Raw genomic sequence first — 22029 nt, forward strand, 5'->3', positions numbered from 1 at the left:
CTAACTCCTTACTTCTCAATGCTCAACCCCTGGCAGTTACCATTCTGTTTTCTTTCTCTATGAATTTGATTATTATACATTATTTGTTCTGCTGGCTTATTTCACTTAATTTTATTGTATCTTTGATCTTACTGAGTTTACTTCTAAAGTAGCCAAATTTGTCTGTCTTTTCCTATATGGTGTGGTTTTTGTATTTTGTTTAAGGAATCTTTTCCTACTCTGGTTATCATAAAGATATTCTCCTGTATTTGGTTCTTAAAAGTTAATTCATTCCTTAACTTCTGTACTCAGGTTTCTTCTGTCTCTATCATATCATATTGAAACTACTTTTTCAGGCATTACCAATATCTTCTAAATTGTGAAACAAAAAGTAACTTTTCAGCAATTGTCCATTTTGTACCTCTTTCTTCCACATTTCCAATTCCATCTTAGAGCTTTCCCCTTTCGGTTACTCTGATACGACTTTTCTGGTTTTTCTTCAACTTCTCTTACTGTCCTTTGTAAGTTACTGATTGCGTCGTCCTCCATCATCCATTTATCTCCTGAGTCTTTGTTTCCGCTTTTGCGTTGTTTGTGAATCATCTTAGGTCAGGTTTTCATTTCTCAGATAGACTATTTATATTAAAATAGTTTGCTTATTTACATTTAGTTCTCTGCCTTTGGTCTGTCCCAACTTCTAATTCAACTGGCGCCATGCCACTGGATTTAATTTTTTTTTTTTAACCTTCCAAAGAAGTGCCTTTATTATAGGGTTTAGGAAAGGAAAAAAGCTCTAGAAAAAGGCAATTTCCAAAATAGGTCTTCAGCAAGGGTGGGTGCAGTGACAAGTCCAGGCTGGAGTCTTGATCTCACGAGAGGTCACTTCCAGGTTGTGAGGACGGTTGTCCTGGAGTCTCTCGATCGGCCCCCTCTGGGCCCCAGCGACTGGCCCGGTGGACTTCTCAGCCCTTGGTCAGCCTTGTCGCCTTGTGCCAGCTCCTCGTCATACAGAATTTCATAATTGCCAAGGACTTCCTTTGGGGGTGACTTGTTTCATTTACAGTCTGGAATTTCAACGTTAGGGACCGCGATGTTGAGGGTGTCATTAATCAGGTTATACTTAAGGATTTGGTCGTTGGCAGTGCTGGAAGTGAGGGATGGGGGGCATTCACCTCGATCAGCCAGGGCTTCAGCTTGTCGTTGATGATGATGTCGTAGCCGTAGCACTCAAAGCAGTGTTTGTCGTTGTTCATCATGGGTGCCACGGCCTTCAGGGACTGCATGAAGATCCAGTGGATCTCGTTGAACAGCTTGCTGGTCACCTCCTTGCCTCAGATGCTCTCCAGGTAGAGCCACAGGTTGTTCACGGTCCACGTGCCCCTGTGGATGTGGTTGTAGTCCTCCCCTTGTTTCTGAATGGCAACGTTGGTGAGATGAACAAACATGTTATCCAGCTCACTGGTACTCGGGGTGTATTTTACTGTGCAAAAGCAGCAAAATCCAAGTTTATGCATGTAGTAGCGCAGTGGGCGGTACGTAGACACCAGAATATACAAGCGCAGGTCAAACTTCCTGCTGCTGATTAGTAACGGGTTGTTAATGTACAGAGAGATCACGTAGGCTTCCTTGGTACTGAGTCATGAACGAAGATGTTTTGCTGTCCCAGGACCACTTTTTGATTTGTGAGAGCTTGTTGATCAGAAAGATGCCCTTTCCCTGAGCTTTGCCACAAGGTTTCATGATCCAGGTGCTAGAAGGGCTTTTCCTGAACTCCACGAACAGGTTGTAGTCGGCGGGCAGCATGTAGGTGACAGGGACGAAGTCCAGGTAGAGGTGTTTCCCACTTTCGTCCTTCTCTGCTAAAGGACTCCCTTTCTTCTCCAGCTCTTTCCAGTATCTCTTGATGGTTTTCACCATCAGATCCTTCTGCATCAGTTCATAGTGGTTCGGGAAATGGTTGACTATTTGATCATTTGAGAGCTGGTAGCCAGTTTTGACACTAAAAACATTGCGGATGGTTTGCTTGCTCTTCCAGTAAAAATTCCAGTTCTCGTTTTCTGTCACTTGGACCCATCCTGTCTTTTCAGAGTTATTTATCAGCAATGACTTCTTCTTTTTTTTTTTTTTTTTTTTTGAGGTACGTGGGCCTCTCACTGTTGTGGCCTCTCCCGTTGCAGAGCACAGGCTCCGGACGCGCAGGCTCAGCGGCCATGGCTCACGGGCCCAGCCGCTCCGCGGCATGTGGGATCTTCCCGGACTGGGGCACGAACCCGTGTCCCCTGCATCGGCAGGCGGACTCTCAACCACTGCGCCACCAGGGAAGCCCAGCGATGACTTCTTGATATCAGTGACTCATTTCACTTTTCCTGCCATAATCCATAGGTACTTAAGGAGCCAGTGGGAACGTCCAACTTCTCTTCAGTTTCACCCAGTTTTGACTTGGATTCTCATCTGATGTCAGATTGTTTTCCTGTGACTTCCTCCTGTGGGGCTCACAGCGCGGAGGAACGCCCAGGAGCGCAGAGGACGGTGGCCCCGCACCGCGGCCCAGCCCTGCCTCCCTGGATTTAATTTTTAAAACGTTATTTTGTCATTTTCCTTTACATTGTCTACGCCCTATTGCATGAAGTCAAAACCTTTTTACTGTTGTTCTAGCCTACCTTTCCTTATTTCCTGTCAAGTCTCAACTTAAGTTGTATGCCTGAACATACCTCAGACCCTCACTCTCCCTCCAGCCTTTAGCTATATTGAGTTGTTCTGTCTGCTTGGAATAAGTCCTTAACCTCCTTACTTTGCCTTTTGAAAAACTTATTTCTCCTAAAATGCCATTTCTGATAAGCTTTTCTTTTTTTCCTTTTTTAAAATTTATTTATTTGTTTTTGGCTGCAGTGGGTCTTTGTTGCTGCACGTGGGCTTTCTCTAGTTGTGGCGCGTGGGCTTTCTCTAGTTGTGGCGAGCGGGGGCTACTCTTCATTGCGGTGCGCGGGCTTCTCATTGCAGTGGCTTCTCTTGTGGAGCACGGGCTCTAGGTGCGAGGGCTTCAGTAGTTGTGGCTCATGGGCTCTAGAGTGCAGGCTCAGTAGTTGTGGTGCACGGGCTTAGTTGCTCTGTAGCATGTGGGGTCTTCCCGGACCAGGGCTCAAACCCGTGTTCCCTACATTGGCACTGCACCATCAGGGAGTCCCTGATAAGCTTTTCTTGAACCCACAGTTTACTTTTTTTTCTCCAGTATCACTTTGTTGGGGTTTTTTTTTAGAGCAGTTATTATATTTTGGGTAATTGTATATATGTCTTTTTGCTCCTGCTAGATCATTGGGCTCCTTGAGGATTCTTATTCATCTTTTTCTCTTCAGCATCCAGTATGGTGCCTGAAATGTAATAGGCTTAGTAACATTTAAAGTATGCCACACCTGCCCCCCCCCCCCACCCAAATCTTTGATAGGTGTCTAATCTTTTGGAGCTATTGCTGAAAGTGCTCTTTGCCTAGGTTTAGGACAGGTCTGTGTTACTCTGTTCATTATTTTTAGTCTTTGTGTGATTGTGGATTTTTCTAGTGATTACAAATGCAGGGCTAACTAGCATATGTAGCCATTTCTCTCAAGTGACTGTGGAGTGCTTTACTTTTAGGTTTCTTTGTTTCATGTGAACCATCCTATTTGGGATTGGTGTACTTAGTTGTGGGTTGTCTGATACTATTGCTTTTCAGCAGTGATATAAAACACTTTGTACTTCATTTTTCTTAAATCATTCTGTACTAGTTCCTTTATTTTTAAAATATATGTATAGAATATACTGCAGTTTATGCATCTGTGCATTGGATATTTGGTTATTTCCAGTTTCTTGCTGGTACAAATGTGCAAGAATTTAGTGTGTATTGCTAGATGAGATTTTAGAAGGTTATATATGTCAGACTTTTTTTTAACGTCTCTTGGCTTGGTCATACTTTGACTATATCCTTAGGTGTTTACTTACGTGCTTTATCTCCATCTGTCTGATGGAACTGTGAATGTGTGTCATTGAGGACATAGACCTGTCTTACTGATTTTTCCATCCTCCATTGCTTAGCACATTGCCTGGTGAGCAGGAGGCATTTGTTTTCCTGAATGAGGTTCAGTATTTCTTAAGCTCCAGGGAGCTAATCCCCAAGCACTATGAAAGTAATACCTTTCATCCTGCTTCTGGTACTAGGAAGAATTGAATATGTTGATAAAGGTGGCCGCCAGTGAAGTTGGGTTTCTGTTGATAATGTAGTCAGGTCCTGAATTGGGATGGTATACTGTCCAAGCCCAAAACTGGGGAAATAAGATGGTGGGAAGAGAATCTTTTTTGCTTTATTTTGTAGTTTTCCCCTTTGAAGATCTCAGGGGGCATCTATTTAGTATTATATATGACATCATCTGTATCCTATGGTTTAGTTTAAACTCTTTAGTTAACTCTACATTTTTCTTCATTTATTCAACAAATATTTATTGAATGCCACCTGTGTTTGTTAATAAGCTAGACATGGTCCATGCTGTTATGGAGTAAATTATGGTCCAGTAAGATGGTGAGACATTGAACAGCTAGTTATGTTTGTTGAGTTTAAGTAAGGAGAACTGTGAGGGTGAGGTAACCTAAACTCAGGGAAAGAGTTCCTTGGGAATAACCCTTAAACTAATACTTGGGAGGATAAATTGGAATTAACTTAGTCATATATTAGGATGATCAACTCTTACATGCACATAGAAAGCTAATAATTATATAGTCAAGAATGTAAACCATTTAATTGCTTTTCTCTTTTAAATAAATAGTCAAAATTCTGTGAATATAAAAGTAAGAAACTTATTAAACTTTGAAAAATACCGGGAACTATATTATAAAGTAAAAATTATCGGTAATCTCACTCCCAGAGATAATTCTTTTCTTTAAAAAATGTTTGTCTATGAAATATTTCACATATACAGAGATACATCTTAATTTTGGTTTTCCTTTCTTTTTATCTATTTATGTACATATATATACATATTTAGAGTTTTTTGGGGTGGGGGAGCATTGAATACAATTCCCATGGGACTTTAAACCGAAATCTGTAATTTTTAATCATTTGAAGTTGTTTTTCCCTATTAGACTCCAAGCTTCTCAAGGGTAGGCATCATGGCTCATCCATCTTTGTATTATCAGTACCAAGAGCTCTTTAACAGATATTTGAGGACTCTCTCTATGGTAGGCACCATGATATGTGTTGGGGATATAGTAATGAGTGGGATAAGGGAAGACAGACAAATAAGTAATAAATGCAGTGCAGAGCTGTATAATAATATTGTCCAGATGAAATTAATTGGTTGTTTTTGATTGGGTGTTCAGAAAAGGCTTATCCTAGAATTGTAAACTTAAATTGAGATCTGAATGATAAAAGCACGTCACTGGGGAAGAACAGTCCAGATCAGAGGAAACTGTTAGTGTAAAAGCTCTAAAGTGGGAATGAATTTGCTGTGTGTAAGCAACCAAAAGGAGGTTGTTGTGGCTGGAGTATTGTGGGTGAGGGAGGAGAATGGTGCAAGATGAAGTTGGAGATGTAGGTGTGAGCCAGATCACACACAAGCCATTTGAGGATTTAAAGCAAACGACAGAATTCGTGTTTTTAAAAGATCACTTTGGCTGCTGTGGGGAATGAATTGACCCTGAAGATAGTGAGGAAACGTTTACTACTTAAAGGTTGAGTTTTGCTGGATGTAACAAAAGAAACAGTAGTAGTGATTGAAATAAATAGGAAAAGTCTGGAGGGGAAGTATCCCAAAGTTGTTTGGTTAGGGGCTTTATAGTGTTAATAATCTACTTCTAACTTTCAGGTTACTATTCTTAGGAGTTTGACCCTTGTCCCTAAACTCTCAGAATGGCTATCAGAGGACCAGGCAGCCTATCTGAATTGTAAAAAGGGAAAGGCACCAGGCACCGCCAGCTGAGTTCACTCCCTTTAAAAGAGATATCTGAGGTTCCATTCAGTAACCTCTCTTTTTATTTTTTTATTCACCACAGTGTCATAATCACTTCTTGGTTTAAGGTAGGCTAGGAAATGTTTATTAGCTGAGCACATTGCTCCCCAATTAAAATGAGGGTTTTGTTAGTAAGGAAGGAGAAGGAAATTTGTTAGGCACTTCCCATGTGGGGTTGGGGATAGGAGGCAGGAATGAACTCGGGAAGCCTTTCTAGGTAGCCTAGGCAAGAGATGATTGTAGCTTGGGGTTAGGGTGGAATAGAGGAGGCTTAAGAGAAGTGTTTGGGTTATGTTTTAAGAGTGGAGTCACCAGAGCTTGCTGATGGTGTAGAGAAATAATGAAGAAGCTGGAAAAACACCTAGATTTTTGTCTTTGCAACTAGATGGATGGTGGTGCTAATTTCTGAGTTGAGGAGTGGGAAGAGCACACTGGAGGTGGGGAGGATAAGAATTTAAGCAGTTGTTATGTGAGTCTGGAGGTTAGATCTGAAGAGAGATTTGGCATCATAGATACATAGATGGTATAATTTGATGCTTAGACTGGGTAACTTAACTCTAGGAGAATTTGGTTAGAAAAGGAGGGGTCTAGGACAAAATCTGGTTTTTGTCCTGGTTCTGTAGCACATGTTGAAGTTGAATTGACGAGAACCAGCAAAGGAGAGCATGGTGTCATTGAAGCCAAGAGAAGACAGAGTTCCAAGAAGAAGGTGGTCAACTTTGTCATGCTGCTTAAATGGGAGAAATGACCGTTGAATTTGCAGTGTGATCATTGTGACCTTGACTGGAATATTTTCATTGGAATGGTGTGCATGTGTTATTGGGGTGGATTGTTAAGAGGAATGAGATGAGGAACTGGCAACTATGGTCAACTTTTTAGAGGAGTTTTGCTTTTACAGGGAAGGAGAGAAGAGGGGGAGCTGGAGAAGACCATGGCTTCAGAGATCTTTAAAAAAAAATTTCTAGTAGATATTAGAGTATGTTTGTATGTTGATGGATGGGAGAAATTGATTATGCTAGAGAGAGGAGTAACTGAAGGTGCAAAGTCCTTGAGAAGAACAGGGGGTGGTGTTCCTAACATAAGTGGAAGGATTAATCTTTAATAGGAGCAGAGACACTTAGGGCAATGTTAAGTTTCTATTTGGGATTTGTGGTTTTCACTTGAACATCAGACCACTTAATGGTGGTTGTTCCCTGCTCCCTCCCCCAGCAGTGCTGCTTGGGGCAGACACAGGAAGTTTTTTTAAATTTTTTTTTTAGTTTATTGGAGAATGAGTTTAATTAGCATTAGGGCTTTGCCATATGAGTACACTGCAGGAAGAAAGGTATCAAGATTGTCAAGAGTATTTGCAAGGGAGTGATTATAATGAATGCCCAAGGAATCTAAACTGGCTAAGCAGGAAGTGAGGACCTTAAAGGTGACTGATAATGAGGGAGAGTCAGGGAGAGTGGTTCTGTTTTGATGAAGCCAGCTAATAGCTGGGTTCGGAGTACCAAAGTGAATTTATTTGATCCACGGAGGTTGGGAATCTGAGAAACTTGAAGTGGATTTCGGAGAAGGTGCAGGTTTAGGTAACGACAAAATCAAGAGTATGATTATGGGGATAAGCGCTTACAGTGTGTTAGTATTTGTCGGGAACACAGGCATTCTTAATCCTGTTTCCTTGCTCTTCTATGAGAATTGAGAAGAAATGTACAAAGATGACAAATTAGGCAACAGTCTCTCATCAACCACAGATAGCTGTTGATATAAACATCCTTTTAATCAAATCAAGATCTTTGTATGTATATTGTTTTATATCTTTTTCCTCTTAATATATCTTGTGTTTTCTTCAGGGCATTAAATATTCTTTTTAAATATTTAGTGTTTAACTTGAGTATTAGAATTAAATAGTATTTATATATTAATATTTAGTAGTGCCTGACTAAACCATTCTTTTGTCAAATATTTATAAGTTGTTTCTATTTTTTCTTGTTATAGCCTTTCCTGCTGAAAGGCATATCTTTACATAATACTTTTTTTTTAAATAAATTTATTTATTTTTGGCTGCATTGGGTCTTCGTTGCTGTGCACGGGCTTTATCTAGTTGCGGCGAGCGAGGGCTACTCTTCATTGCGGTGTGCGGGCTTCTCATTGCGGTGGCTTCTTTTGTTGTGGCTTCTCTTGTTGTGGAGCACCGGCTCTAGGCGCACGGGCTTCAGTAGTTGTGGTTCGCGGGCTCTAGAGCGCAGGCCCAGTAGTTGTGGCGCACAGGCTTAGTTGCTCCGCGGCATGTGAGATCTTCCCAGACGAGGGATTGAACCTGTGTCCCATGCATTGGCAGGCGGATTCTTAACCCGCTGCGCCACCAGGGACGTCCCATAATACTTTTTTTTTTTTTGCGGTACGTGGGCCTCTTACTGTTGTGGCCTCTCCCGTTGTGGAGCACAGGCTCTGGATGCACAGGCTCAGCGGCCATGGCTCACGGGCCCAGCCGCTCCGCAGCATGTGGGATCTTCCCGGACCGGGGCACGAACCCGTGTCCCCTGCATCGGCAGGTGGACTCTCAACCACTGCGCCACCAGGGAAGCCCTCATAATACTTTTTAATCTGAGTTTATTTCCCTAAGATAGATTACTGGAAGAAAATTACTAGGTCATAGTATCTGAACTGATGACCAAGGTGTTTTCTAGAAAGTTGGGTGTAAATTGCTCTAGCACTGGCACTGTATGAGGCAGCCCATTTCATCATATTCTCACCATTAATACAACCTTTTTTTAAAAGTCAGATAGAAAAATTAACTGTTCCATTTTATCTGTTTATTTAACTTTTTTTTTTGAAAAACATTGTTTATTTAGATAAACATTTGACCAAGCCCTAGTTTATCCAGTGAACTTGAGCAAGTTCTATGAAATAGACATTCTATGGGCAAGTAAGTGGCAGAAAAAATAAAACAAATAATTCATTTAACTTTTTATTAAGAAAATTTTCAAGTGGAAGAGTTGAAAGAACGTATGCTTCTGTCATCACTGCCTAGATTCAACAATTGTTAATGCTGCTGTTATGAAGATAATTCACTACCAAAAGCTGAGCATGCATCTCCTCTAAATAGCATTCTTTTACATAACCAGAGTATCATTATTCTACGTAAGAAAATTGTTAATTCCTTAGTATCGAATATTCATATTTTTCCATATCTCCCATGTTACTTAAAAAAATGTCTTTTATAGTTTTTTGGATTTTTGTTTTGAAGGATCCGCTTAAGGTTTACACATTGCATATGAATGTAGTTTTTTTGTTTGTTTGTTTGGGGGTTTTTTTTTGGCTTGCGGGATTTGGTTCCTCAGCCAGGGATTGAACCCTGGTAATGGCAGTGAAAGCGCTGAGTCTTAGCCAGGGGATTCCCTGAATGTAGTTTTTAGTCTTTTAAAATTTATGATGGTTCTCCTGCACACACCTCCATTTTTAATCCTGGAGATTTCCTCATGATGATGCTTTAATTTGTATTTCTTACAAACTGGGAGTTCAGGTATAAAGGTTTGACTGGATTATCAGGTTAAACATTTTTGGCAAGACTCCAAGTGTAATGTCAGTACTTCATATTGAATTATGTTAATATATGTGTAATATCAGGTTTTCTCACTGTTCGTGATGTCGGGTCAGTTGTGTAATCACTTGATTAAGGTGAGAGCCACAAGATCTCTTTGTGAAGGTACGTTTTATTCCTTTTGCAGTTCGCAAGTAAACTGAAGTTAATGCTTTGGTCCTTTGCAAATATCTTACTCTTTAGTATCCTTTCACCTGAAAAGGATCATCATCCATTGATTTTCCTAATTGTCAACTTCATATTTACCTAGCTAGAATTCTTCTAGAAAGAAGAGCTTTCCATCATTAACTGGGATGAAAATTGTTTATTATCAGAGTATAGATTTGGTTTAATAGTCACCTCCTATGGCAACAAATGATTTTCCTCTTTCTCTTTTTTTAAAATTTTTTAATTTATTATTTTTGGCTGCATTGGGTCTTCGTTGCTGCATGTGGGCTTTCTCTCGTTGTGGCGAGCGGCGCTTCTCATTGCGGTGGCTTCTCTTGTTGCAGAGCACGGGCTCTAGGCGTGCGGGCTTCAGTAGTTGCAGCACAAGGGCTTCAGTAGTTGCAGCACGTGGGCTTCAGTAGTTGTGGGCTCTAGAATGCAGGCTCAGTAGTTGTGGCGCACGGATGTAACTGCTCTGCGGCATGTGGGATCTTCCCGGACCAGGGATTGAACCCATGTCCCCTGCACTGGCAGGCAGATTCTTAACCACTTCGCCACCAGAGAAGTCCCCTTTTCTCATTTTTTAATCAGTGTGTGGATGTCTTAGCCCATGCTGCCACAGCAAATTACCATAGACTGGGTGGCATAAACAAATTCATTTTCTCACAGTTTTGGAGGCAGGGGACATCAAGTCATAGCTGTGAAAGTAATTTGAGATTGGTTTCTGTTTGAAATTATTGTGGTTAAAATACGTTTATGGGGGCTTCCCTGGGGCGCAGTGGTTGAGAGTCCGTCTGCCGATGCAGGGGACACGGGTTCGTGCCCCGGTCCGGGAGGATCCCGCGTGCCGCGGAGCGGCTGGGCCCATGATCCATGGCCGCTGGGCCTGCGCGTCCGGAGCCTGTGCTCCACAACGGGAGAGGCCGCAACAGTGAGAGGCCCGCGTACCGCAAAAAAAAAAAAAAAAAAAAAAAAAAAAGTTTATGCAAAATAAATTTGTCTATGTTTGATTTTATAAAAGAGTTTGTGTTTAGATGGAAGGATTACTATAAGTAGTAGCAGTGATGGCAAATATTCTTATCCCTTTTTTTAAGGAAAACATAGTTTTGCCTCAGTTTTAGATATATATCCTTTGTTACTTTAACATCTGTATTTGTCAAATAAAGGCATTTCCAAATACCTTTTTGATAAAATTTTTCATGGAATTGTATTCTTGAATTCTTGGAATAAACCCCTCTTGGTCATAGTGAATAGTACTTAAGTTTGTTATGGTATGTTAACCAAGATTTTGTTGAGAATTGTGTATCTTTTTAGTGAGACTAACCTGTGTTTGTTCAGAATTGTGCTGGCTGAGTTTGGGGGATCAAAGCCATTGTTTGTCCTATAAAACGTGTTTGTAATCATTCTGTCCCTTTCATTGTTTTGAAACAGTGTGGGATCATTTTTTGTAAAGTGGAATGTATGTTTGAGAACCAGGTGGCTTTTTAGAGAGTGGTTGCTAAATTTTTGTCAGTTTCGGTATTAAAAAAAAATCTCTTGGGACTTCCCTGGCGGTCCAGTGGTTAAGACTTCCGCATTCCAATGCAGGGGGGTGTGGGTTCAATCCCTGATCGGGGGAGGTAAGATCCCACATGCCTTATGGCCAAAAAACCAAAACATAAAACAGAAGCAGTATTATAACAAATTCAATAAAGACTTTAAAAACGGTCCACATCAAAAAAAAATCTCTTATTTAATATATTACATTTCACTTATTATTTATGATCTGTTTTTAATGTGTAGTAAACACAGGATACGGTTTATCTCTTTTTTTGGTTTATCTCGTTTTTTAAAGGTTTTTTAAAAATTTATTTATTTATTTATTTCTACCTTTTTTTTTTTTTGGCTGCATCCGGTCTTCATTGTGGCATTCGTTATGGCACTTGGGCTTCTCTCTAGTTGTGGTGCACAGGCTCCAGGGTGTGCAGGCGCAGTAGTTGGGATACGTGGGCTTAGTTTCTCCACGGCATGTGGGATCTTGGTTCCCCAACCAGGGATCAAACCCACGTCCCCTGCATTGGAAGGTGGATTCTTTACCACTGGACTACAAGGGAAGTCCCGGTTTATCTCGTTTTTTAGTTTCCTTTCTCTTTCCTGCCTTTAGTTTACTTATTCTGTATTTTATCAGTTGAGCCCATGACTTTTTGGTTTTATTTTATTTTATTTCATTGAGTCACTGGTTCCATCGTTTTTCTTCCTTTTTGTTTGGTTCAGTTGTTTAGTTTTTTTTTTCCTTTTTGCTGTCAGTAGTTTGAACCCTTTAAAATTCCTTCTTAAATTTTCTTAGGTGACATAGGAGTTTGGAAGGTTAAAAGAAAAGTTGTTTTAAATTACTTAAGGGTACAGAGTCTCATTGTTAAAATTTTTCAATTAACAGAAATATACAGAGTAAAAGTTTTAGTTACCCATCCACCCTTTCCTTCCTTCCTTCCCTCAATCCTAATCCTGTCTTTCAGAAGGAACCTTTAATAATTTTTTCTATGCATCTACATATTCAGAAAACATAGGAACTTCTAGTTTGTCGACTGAAAAAAAATACACAGCCTAGAAGTTGAGAATTACATTTTGTTTGGCGGGTTTTCCAAGGACTTAAGCCTGGAAGATAGCCTCTCAGATTGCTCTGAGGAACTGGTCCAAAGAGGTAAGGGAGGAGCCAGGACTTACAGGAGTTTTGCAACAAAAACCAGGTAGTCGGAACATCAAAAGATTACCATTAATTAAAGAAAACCAGACATCTCAGGGTAATGAATTTAACACTTTTCTATGTATGGGAAGATGGGAGAGTTTGGACTCATTGAAATCGTTCCTTTGATATGCACCTTAACTATTTAGGGCCTGTATGTATCCTGCTTTTTTCCATCCTGAGTCCCCTAAGGGTACACTGTCAGGACTGGGTGCAGTGGCTGAATGCTAGATGGCTGCAACATCCTTTGTTTACGGATACTGCAAGCAGTATTTTTTGTCTACAAGTTTATGAACTTTCATAAATACAAACAAGAGTACAGACACACTAAAAGTTATTTTAGCTCTGTGTGATGATAGATGTTGTAAAGGAAAGCTTGTGCAGAATCACAAGACTTTTGAAAAAGAGATCTAAGAACAGCCTTCTGACACCTGATTAGTTGGTAAGAGAGTTTTATATAGTCCTTTAGATTTTGACAAGAGAATGCCATTAACTGATAAAAATTTAAAATAAGTTTTTATTTTGTAGTGTTTTATTATGATATTTCTGAAGAAATTACTTGAGTATTTTTGTTTTTGTTTTTTTTGCGGTACGCGGGCCTCTCACTGTTGTGGCCTCTCCCGTTGCGGAGCACAGGCTCCGGTCGCGCAGGCTCAGCGGCCATGGCTCACGGGCCCAGCCGCTCCGCGGCACGTGGGATCCTCCCAGACTGGGGCACTAACCCGTGTCCCCTGCATCGGCAGGCAGACTCTCAACCACTGCGCCACCAGGGAAGCCCTGGATTTTGATTTTAAGATACATGGTGACACATTTGAAGAGTTCAGCAACGTGTAAATTTATTGTTGGAATTGGTAACTTTGTGCTTCCATTTTATGTTTATCTTCATTTTTATTTGCATAAACTTTAACAAACAACTTTCAACTTTGACAGAATGCCTTTCATTTCCATGAACTAATTAAACTTCTAGTTATTTAGATATATTAATATTATTTAACAGTTAATATTCTAATATTTTTGTCTCTCAAACTTTTTATTTTAAGCCTCTGTTGTGTCTGTGGATATGGTAATTGATTGACAAATAATTTTGGATCCTCCAGGTCTGGGAAATACTTCAGTGGCCCAAGGATAATTTTCATCTTGCCTTTTTATTCGGGAATTTTAAAGCATATCTAGGTTATCTTGTCTCTATAGCTTCACATATAAATGTCTTTGATATTCTCAGCATGTATTAATATCTTTAAAAATATATTCTTACACAGAAGTACCATTATTACATCTAACAGATTAACCAAAGCATGTCGATATCATGTAATAAAGTCCATATTCAGATTTCTCCAGTTGTCTCAGAAACATGCAAAGGCTGTTTTTCATTTTTACAATCTTTTTAGTTTTTATTCTGCAAATTTGTGTAGTTGGTAATCATAGAATAAATACTTTCTGTTCTATTTTTTTCTTTACATATCGTGAACACTTGAATGTTTAGTACTCATTTTTTTAACTTGAAGACTTAGAAAAGAAAAATAGCTGTCATGTTCACAGCAAAATTGAGAGGAACGTACAGAGATTTCCCGTATACCTCCTGCCCCCACACATGCATAGCCTTCCCCATTATCAACATCCCCCACCAACATATATATCTTTTACAGTGGTTGATTCTACATTGATATGTCATAATCACCCAAAGTCCATAGTTTACCTTAGGGTTCACTCTTGGTATTGTTTATTCTGTGAGTTTGGACAAATGTATAATGACATGTATTTATCATTATAGTATTGTACAGAGTATTTTCACTGCCCTAAAAATCCTCTGTGCTCTGCCTGTTCATCCTTCCCTCTCTCAAAACACTGACAACCACTGATTTTTTAACTGTCTCCATAGTTTTGCTTTTCCAGAACGTTATAGAGTTGGGATTGTGTAATATATAGCCTTTTCAGATTTGCTTGTTTCACTTGATAATGTGTATTTAAGTTTTCTCCGTGTCTCTTCATGGCTTGATAATTATTTTTATTGCTGTATAATATTTCATTGGATGTAACAGCTTGTTTATCCATTCTCCTGTTAAACAACATCTTGTTGGCTTCCACGTTTTGGCAATCATGAATAAAGCTGCTATAAACATCTGTGTGCAGGTTTTTGTGTGGACATAACTTTTCACATCCCTTTGGTAATTACCAAGGAGTGTGATTGCTGGATCATATGGTAAGAGTATGTTTAGTTTTTTAAGAAACTGCCAAACTGTCTTCCACAGTGGCTGTATAATTTTCTATTCCCACTAGTAATGAATGAGAGTGCCTGTTGCTCCACAACCTTGTCAGCATTTGCTCTTGTCAGTGTGCTGGATTTGTGCCATTCTAATAGGTGTGTAGCAGTATCTCACTTTAATTTGCATTTCCCCATGACTTGACTGGGGTGTCTTTTCATATGCTTATTTGCCATCTGTGTGTCTTCTTTGGTGAGGTGTCTGTTTGGGTCTTTGGCCTTTTTTTTAAAAAAAATAAATTTATTTATTTATTTTGGCTGTGTTGGGGCTTTGTTGCTGTGCGCAGGCTTTTCTCTAGTTGCGGTGAGCAGGGGCTACTTTTCGTTCAGGTGCGCGGGCTTCTCATTGTGGTGGCTTCTCTTGTTGTGGAGCATGGGCTCTAGGTGTGTGGGTTTCAGTAGTTGTGGCTTGAGGGCTCTAGAGCGCAGGCTCGGTAGTTGTGACGCACGGGCATAGTTGCTCCGTGGAATGTGGGATCTTCCCGGACCAGGGCTCGAACCCATGTCCCCTGCATTGGTAGGTGGATTCTTAACCACTGCACCACCAGGGAAGTCCCTTTGATCCATTTTTTTTTTTTAAATCTTTTGAGGAACCTCCATACTGTTTTCCATAGTGGCTGCGGCCAATTTATATTCCCACCAACAGTGCACAAAGGTTCCCTTTTCGCACGTCCTTACCAACACTTGTTATTTATTCTCTTTTTGATAATAGTTGTAGAATGCATAAATTTATTTTTATTTTTATTTTGCGGTACGCGGGCCTCTCACTGTTGTGGCCTCTCCCATTGCGGAGCACAGGCTCCGGACGCGCAGGCTCAGCGGCCATGGCTCACGCCCCCAGCCGCTCCACGTCATGTGGGATCCTCCCGGACCGGGGCACGAACCTGTGTCCCCCACATCGGCAGGCGGACTCTCAACCACTGCGCCACCAGGGAAGCCCGCTTTGGCCCATCTTTAAATTAGGTTGTTATCTTATTGTTGAAGTTTAAGAGTTTTTTGTGTATTTTGGATAACAGTCCTTTATCGGATATTTCTTTTGCAGGTATAGTCTCTCAGTCTGTGGCTTGTCTTCGCTCTCTTGACATTGTCTTTTGCAGAACAGTTTTTTATTTTAATGAAGTCCTACTTAACAGTTATTTCTTTCATGAATTGTTCCTTTGGTGTTGTATCTTAAAAAATCATAGTCATACCCATGCTTTATACTTTTATATATTATATTTATGTTTGTGATCCATTTTGAGTTAATTTTTGTGAATGGTGTAAGGTCTGTGCCTAGGGTGTGGTTTTTTTTTGTTGTTGTTGTTTTTTGCGGGATCTCAGTTCTCACACCAGCGATTGAACCCAGGCCATGGCAGCAAAAGCTGAAATCCTCACCATTAGGCCACCAGGGAATTTCCTGCATGTGTATATCTTATTGTTTCAGCACTGTTGTTGAAAAGACTGTCTTTGCTCCATTGTATTGCCTTTGCTGTTTTTTTTAAATATCAGTTGACTGTATTTATGTGGGTCTCTTTCTGGGCTGTCTATTCTATTGCATTGACTTATTTGTTAAATCTTTGGCCAATATTACATTGTCTTGAGGTCTGTAACTTTATAGTAAGTATTGAAATTGGGTAGTGTCCTTTATTTTTTTGGTTCTTCTTTGATATCATTCATCAGGGTTTTGTAGTTTTCCTCATATAGGTTTTGCACATATTTTGTTAGATTTATACGTAAGTATTTTTTTCTTTTTTTAATTTCTGATGTTAATGTAAGTGGTATTATGTTTTTATTATTATTATTATTATTTTTGAGGTATGCGGGCCTCTCACTGTTGTGGCCCTCTCCCGTTGCAGAGCACAGGCTCTGGATGCACAGGCTCAGCGACCATGGCTCATGGGCCCAGCCGCTCCGCAGCATGCGGGATCTTCCTGGACGGGGGCACGATCCCGTGTCCCCTGCATTGGCAGGCGGACTCTCAACCACTGCGCCACCAGGGAAGCCCCGGTATTATGTTTTTAATTTCAAATTCTGCTTGTTTACTCCTGGTATGTAGGACGGCAGTTGACTTTTGTATGTTAACCGTGTATCCTGCAACCTTCGTATCATCACTTACTTGTTCTAGGAATTACTCTGTTCTTTCAGATTTTCTACAGCGATGATTATTTCAAACAAAGACAGTTTTATTTTTTCCTTCCCAATATGTACACCTTTTATTTCCTTTTCTTGTTTTATTACATTGGCTTGAACTTCAAGTATGATGTTGAAAAGGAGTGGCAAGAGGGGATATCCTCACATTGTACCCGATCTTACTGGGAAAGTGTTGAGTTTCTCACCAATTAGTATGATGTTCGTTGTAGCTTTTTTGCAGATATTCTTTATCAAGTTGAGAGAGTTTCACTCTATTCCTGACTTACGGAGAGTTTTTATTGTGAATGAGTGTTAGATTTCATCACATGGTTTTCCTGCACCTTTTGATATGATCATGTGGGTTTTGTTTTTTAGCCTGTTGATTGGTTGGATTACACTAATTCTATTTTTGAATGTTGAACCAGCCTTGTATATACCTGGGATTAAATCCCACTTGGTGGGGATATATGTATACATATAGCTGATTCACTTTGTTATACAGCAGAAACTAACACAACATTGTAAAGCAATTATACTCCAATAAAGATGTTAAAAAAAAATCCCAGTTGATTGTGGTGTATAATTTTTATATGTTATTGGAATCAATTTGCTAATATTTTGTTGACGATTTTTGCATCCCTGTTCATGAGAGATATTGGTCTGTAGTTTTCCTTTCATCTGTGTTTGTCTCCTTTTAGTATTAGGGTAATGCTGGCCTCACAGAAAGAATTAGGAAGTATTTTGCAACTATTCTGTGAAAGAGATTGTAGGGAATTTCTTCCATAAATGTTTGGTAGAATTCATCTTTGACACCATCTGGGGCTGGTGCTTTTTGTTTTGGAAAGTTATTAATTATTCAACTTCCTTAATAAATACAGTCCTTATTCAGAGTATCTATTTGTTTTTGTTTTGACGGAGTGTGTCTTTCAGAGAATCAGTCCACTACATCTAGGTTATCAAATATGTGAGCATAATCATTCGCAGTACTCTTTTATTCCTTTGTCTGTGGGATTAGTAGAGATGGCCTCTTTCATTTCTGATATTTAGTAATTTGTGTCTTGGCTCTTTTTTGTTGTTGTTGTTAACCTGTCTAGAGGCCCATCAATATACTTGATTGTTTCAAAGGACCAGCTTTTGGTTTGGTTGATTTTCCTTTGTGTTTTCAATTTCATTGATTTCTGCTCTAATTTTTATTTTTATTTTTTTAGGCCGCACTGTGCGGCATGTGGGATCTTAGTTCCCCAACCAGGGATTGAACCTGTGCCCCAGGGAAGTCCCTCTGCTCTAATCTTTAAATTAATTTTTCTTTTGCTTCCTTTGTATTTAATTTTTTCTTTTTCTAGTTCTGTAAGGTAGAATCTTAGATTATTGGTTTTTTCTTCTTTTCTAATACATGCATTCGGTGTGAATTTTGCTCTAAGCACTATACTTCATGAAATCCCACAAATTCTGTTAAGTTGTACTTTTGTTTTCAAAGTTGGAAATGTTAAAAAATTTCTCTTAATATGTCTTATTTCACTCATGTTATTTAGAACTGTGTTGTTTAGTATTTTGAGGTTTTCCTGCTATCTTTCTGTTATTGATTTCTAGTTTAACTCCATTGTGGTCTGAAAGCATGCTTTGTATGATTTCTGTTCTTCTGAATTTGTAAGGTGTGTTTTGTGGCCCCAAATATGGTTTACCTGGTAAATATTCTGTGTGACCTTGAGAAGAATGTGTATCTTGCTGTTGGATGAAATAGTCTATGGTTATCAATTAGATCCAGTTTGTTGGTGCTAATTAGTTCAGCTGTGTCCTTACTGTCTTTCTGCCTGCGGATCTGTCAAATACTGGCAGAGGAGTGTTTTAGTCTTTTGCTGTAATACTGGACTCATCTAACTCTCTTTGTAGTTCTATTGCTTTTGCCTTATGTATTTTGAAACTCTGTTGTTATGCTCATACAGTTTAAGTTTTTTGTTGTTTTTGTTTTGTGTTTTTGGCCATGCCGAGCGGCTTGCGGGATCTTAGTTCCCCATTGAAGTCCTCAGGGAAGTCCCCAGTTTAAGTATTTTTAATGTCTTCTTGGATAATTGACCTGTTTATCATTACGTGATGTCCCTCTTTATTCCTGGTAATTTTCCTTGCTGTGAAATCTACTTTGTCTGAAATTAAAATGACTACAATTTTCTTTTTTTTAAAAAAAATTATTTATTTATTTATTTATTTGGCTGCGTTGGGTCTTAGTTGTGGCACACGGGATCTTTGTTGCGGCATGTGGGATCAAACGTTGCAGCTCATGGGCTCTTCATTGTGGCACACGGGCTTCTCTCTAGTTGTGGTGAGTGGGCTCCAGAAAGCGTGGGCTCAGTACTTGCAGCGCGCAGGCTTAGTTGCCCCATGGCGTGTGGCATCTTAGTTCCCCGACCAGGGATCGAACCACATCCCCTGCATTGGAAGGCAGATTCTTTACCACTGGACCACCAGGGAAATCCCCACTACAACTTTCTTTGGATTAGTATATTTTTCTCCGTCCCTTTACTTTTTTTTTCAAAATTGTGATGTTGTAAAATACACAGAAAAGTCACCATCTTAACCATTCACGTTGCTGTGAATCCACTCTCCAGAGTGTATTCATCTTGCAAAACTGAAAGTCTATACCCAGTGAACAATAACTCCCTTTTCCCTCTACCCCCAGCTCCTGGTAACTACCATTTTACTTTCTGACTCTGTAAGTAGAATCATAAAGTATCTTTTTGTGACTGACTTATTTTACTTAGCATAATGTCCTCAAGGTGCATCCATGTTGTAACGTGTCAGATTTCCTTCCTTTTTAAGGCTGAATAATCCATTGTATACACCACATTTTGTTTATTTATTCATCTGCCAGTAGGCACTTGGGTTCTTCCACCTTTTGGCTTTTTTGAATAATCATGAACATGAGTGTGCAGATTATCTTATTTGAGACCCTGCTGCAGTTCTTTTGAGTATGTACCCAGAAGTGGAATTGCTGGATCACATGGTAATTCTGTTTTCCTTTTATCTTTTTGTGTGTGTGTGTGTGTGTGTGTGTGTGTGTGTGTGTGTGTGTGTGTGTGTGTGTGTGTTTTCAATTTTTTGATGAATTATATTGTTTTCCATTGTGGCCACACCATTTTATATTCCCACCAGTAGTGCACAGAGTTCCAGTTTCTTCACATCCTTGCCAACACTTGTTATTTCCAGTGTTTTTGATAGTGGCCATCTTAATGGATGCGAGGTGGTATCTCATTGTGGTTTCGATTTGCATTTTCCTAATAATAGTTGCATAGTGAATTGAGCATCTTTTTATGCACTTGATGGCCATTTGTATATCTTGTGGAGAAATGTCTATTCAAGTACTTCGCCATTAAATTTTTTTTTAATGGTTTCCCTATTTATTTTTTAAAATATTCATTCATTCATTCATTATTTATTTATTGGCTGCGTCGGGTCTTAGTTGGGGTGCACGGGCTCTTCGTTGTGGTCTTAGTTGCAGCTTTTCTCTAGTTGTGGCACGCGGGCTCCAGTGTGCATAGGCTATGTAGTTGCGGCATGCAGGCTGTTTAGTTGTGGCATGTGGGCTTAGTTGCCCTGCAGCATGTGGGATCTTAGTTCCTTGACCAGGGATCGAACTGGCGTCCCCTGAATTGCAAGACAGATTCTTAACCAGTGGACCACCAGGGAAGTCCCACTTTGCCATTTTTAAATTAGATTGTTTTTTGTTGTTGAGTTTAAGAGCTCTATATATTTTGGATATTAACCACTTGTCATTTATATGATTTGCAAATATTTTCTCCTATTCCATAGGTTACCTTTTCACTCTGTTGATTGTATGCTTTGATACACAGAAGTTTTTCATTTTGATGTAGTCTGTTTTATTTTTACTTTTGTTACCTGTGTTTTTGTATTTAAAGTGATTTTTTATAGACAACATGAAGTTGAATCCGTTTTTTATCTACTTCAACAGTATATTTTAATTATTTAGACCGTTGACATGTAAGATCATAATTGATAGCTGGATTAATGCCTACCATATTTTTAAATGGTTTTCTGTTTATTGCCCTTGTTCTTTTTTTGTCTTTCACTCTTTTCTGCCTTATCTTGTTTTTAATTGATCATTTTATATTATTCTAGTTTTAGTTTTTTTCTTCTCTTAGCGTAGCAGTTGTGCTTTTAAAAAAAAAAACTTTACCCTTGAATTACCATACACACTTACTTAAAAGTGCTCTTCTAGGAATTCCCTGGTGGTCCAGTGGTTAGGACTCTGCACTTCCACTGACGGGGGGCCTGGGTTCGATCCCTGGTTGGGGAACTAAGATCTTGCAAGCTGTGTAGCACAACCCCCCCAAAAAAATGCTCTTCCAGATAATACTACATTACTTCATGGGTAGTGCATATTTTATTTCATCTTCATTTATTCCTTTCCTAATGCTGTTGCTTTCTTTAAATACATTCAAAGTGTCTGATCGATATCATTATCCTTCTTTCTAAAGAATTTCTTTTAACATTTCTTGCAAGGCAGGTCTGCTGGCAATAGATTCCCTTAATTTTTGTTTATCTGAAAAGTCTTTATTGTTGATTTCTGAGGGATAATTACATTGGATATAGAAATCTAGGTTGGTGGGGCTTTTTTTTTTTTAACATTTTAAATGTATCACTCTATTCTCCTCTAGCTTCCATGAATCCGAAGAGAAGTCTAATGTAACTCTTATCATTGCTCCTGTATAGGCAAGGTGTTTTTTTTCCTCTGGCTTCTTTCAAGATGTTTTCTTTGTTCTGATTTTCTTCAGTTTGAATATGGTATGCTTAGGTATAGATTTTGGTTTGAACTCTGAGCTTCCTGGATCTGTGATTTGGTATCTGTCATTAATTTAGGGAAATTCTTAGTTATTGCTTCAAATATTTCTTGTTTTCTTCTCCTTCTGGTATTCCCATTATTCATATGTTACACCTTTTGGATATTCTGTTGTCTTTTTCGTGTGTTTTTCCTTTGCATTTCAGTTTTGGAAGTTTCTATTGACACTTCTTCTAGCTCACTGATTCTTTCTCCACATTTATGTACTAATGAGTCCATCAAAAGCATTTTTTTTTTCTGTTACAATCTTTTTCATTTCTAGCATTTCCTTCTGATTCTTTCTTAGAGAGTCCATCTCTCTGCTTACATTACCCATGTGTTTTGGATGTTGTCAACTCTTTCTGTTACAGCACTTAGCATATTAGTCATAGTTTTAAATTTCCAGTCTAATTCCTAGTCATA

At 39.2% G+C, this 22029-nt stretch overlaps 2 protein-coding genes and 1 pseudogene across 6 annotated transcripts in view; 2 read left to right on the top strand and 1 right to left on the bottom strand.

The window, feature by feature from the left end:
- LOC307185216 (SCAN domain-containing protein 3-like) overlaps window positions 1-22029 on the top strand; it is a 546171-nt gene that overhangs the window by 342722 nt on the left and 181420 nt on the right. The gene's annotated exons all lie outside the window — the stretch shown is intronic.
- Window positions 1-22029, top strand: part of UBE2K (ubiquitin conjugating enzyme E2 K) — a 104970-nt gene that overhangs the window by 9160 nt on the left and 73781 nt on the right. The gene's annotated exons all lie outside the window — the stretch shown is intronic.
- Window positions 136-6518, bottom strand: LOC307186121 (polyglutamylase complex subunit TTLL1-like; annotated as a pseudogene). Its single transcript has one exon. The product of its transcript is annotated as a polyglutamylase complex subunit TTLL1-like (transcript).

The sequence above is a fragment of the Stenella coeruleoalba genome (assembly GCF_951394435.1).
Source record: "Stenella coeruleoalba genome assembly, chromosome: 4".
Classification (NCBI taxonomy): Eukaryota; Metazoa; Chordata; class Mammalia; order Artiodactyla; family Delphinidae; genus Stenella; species Stenella coeruleoalba.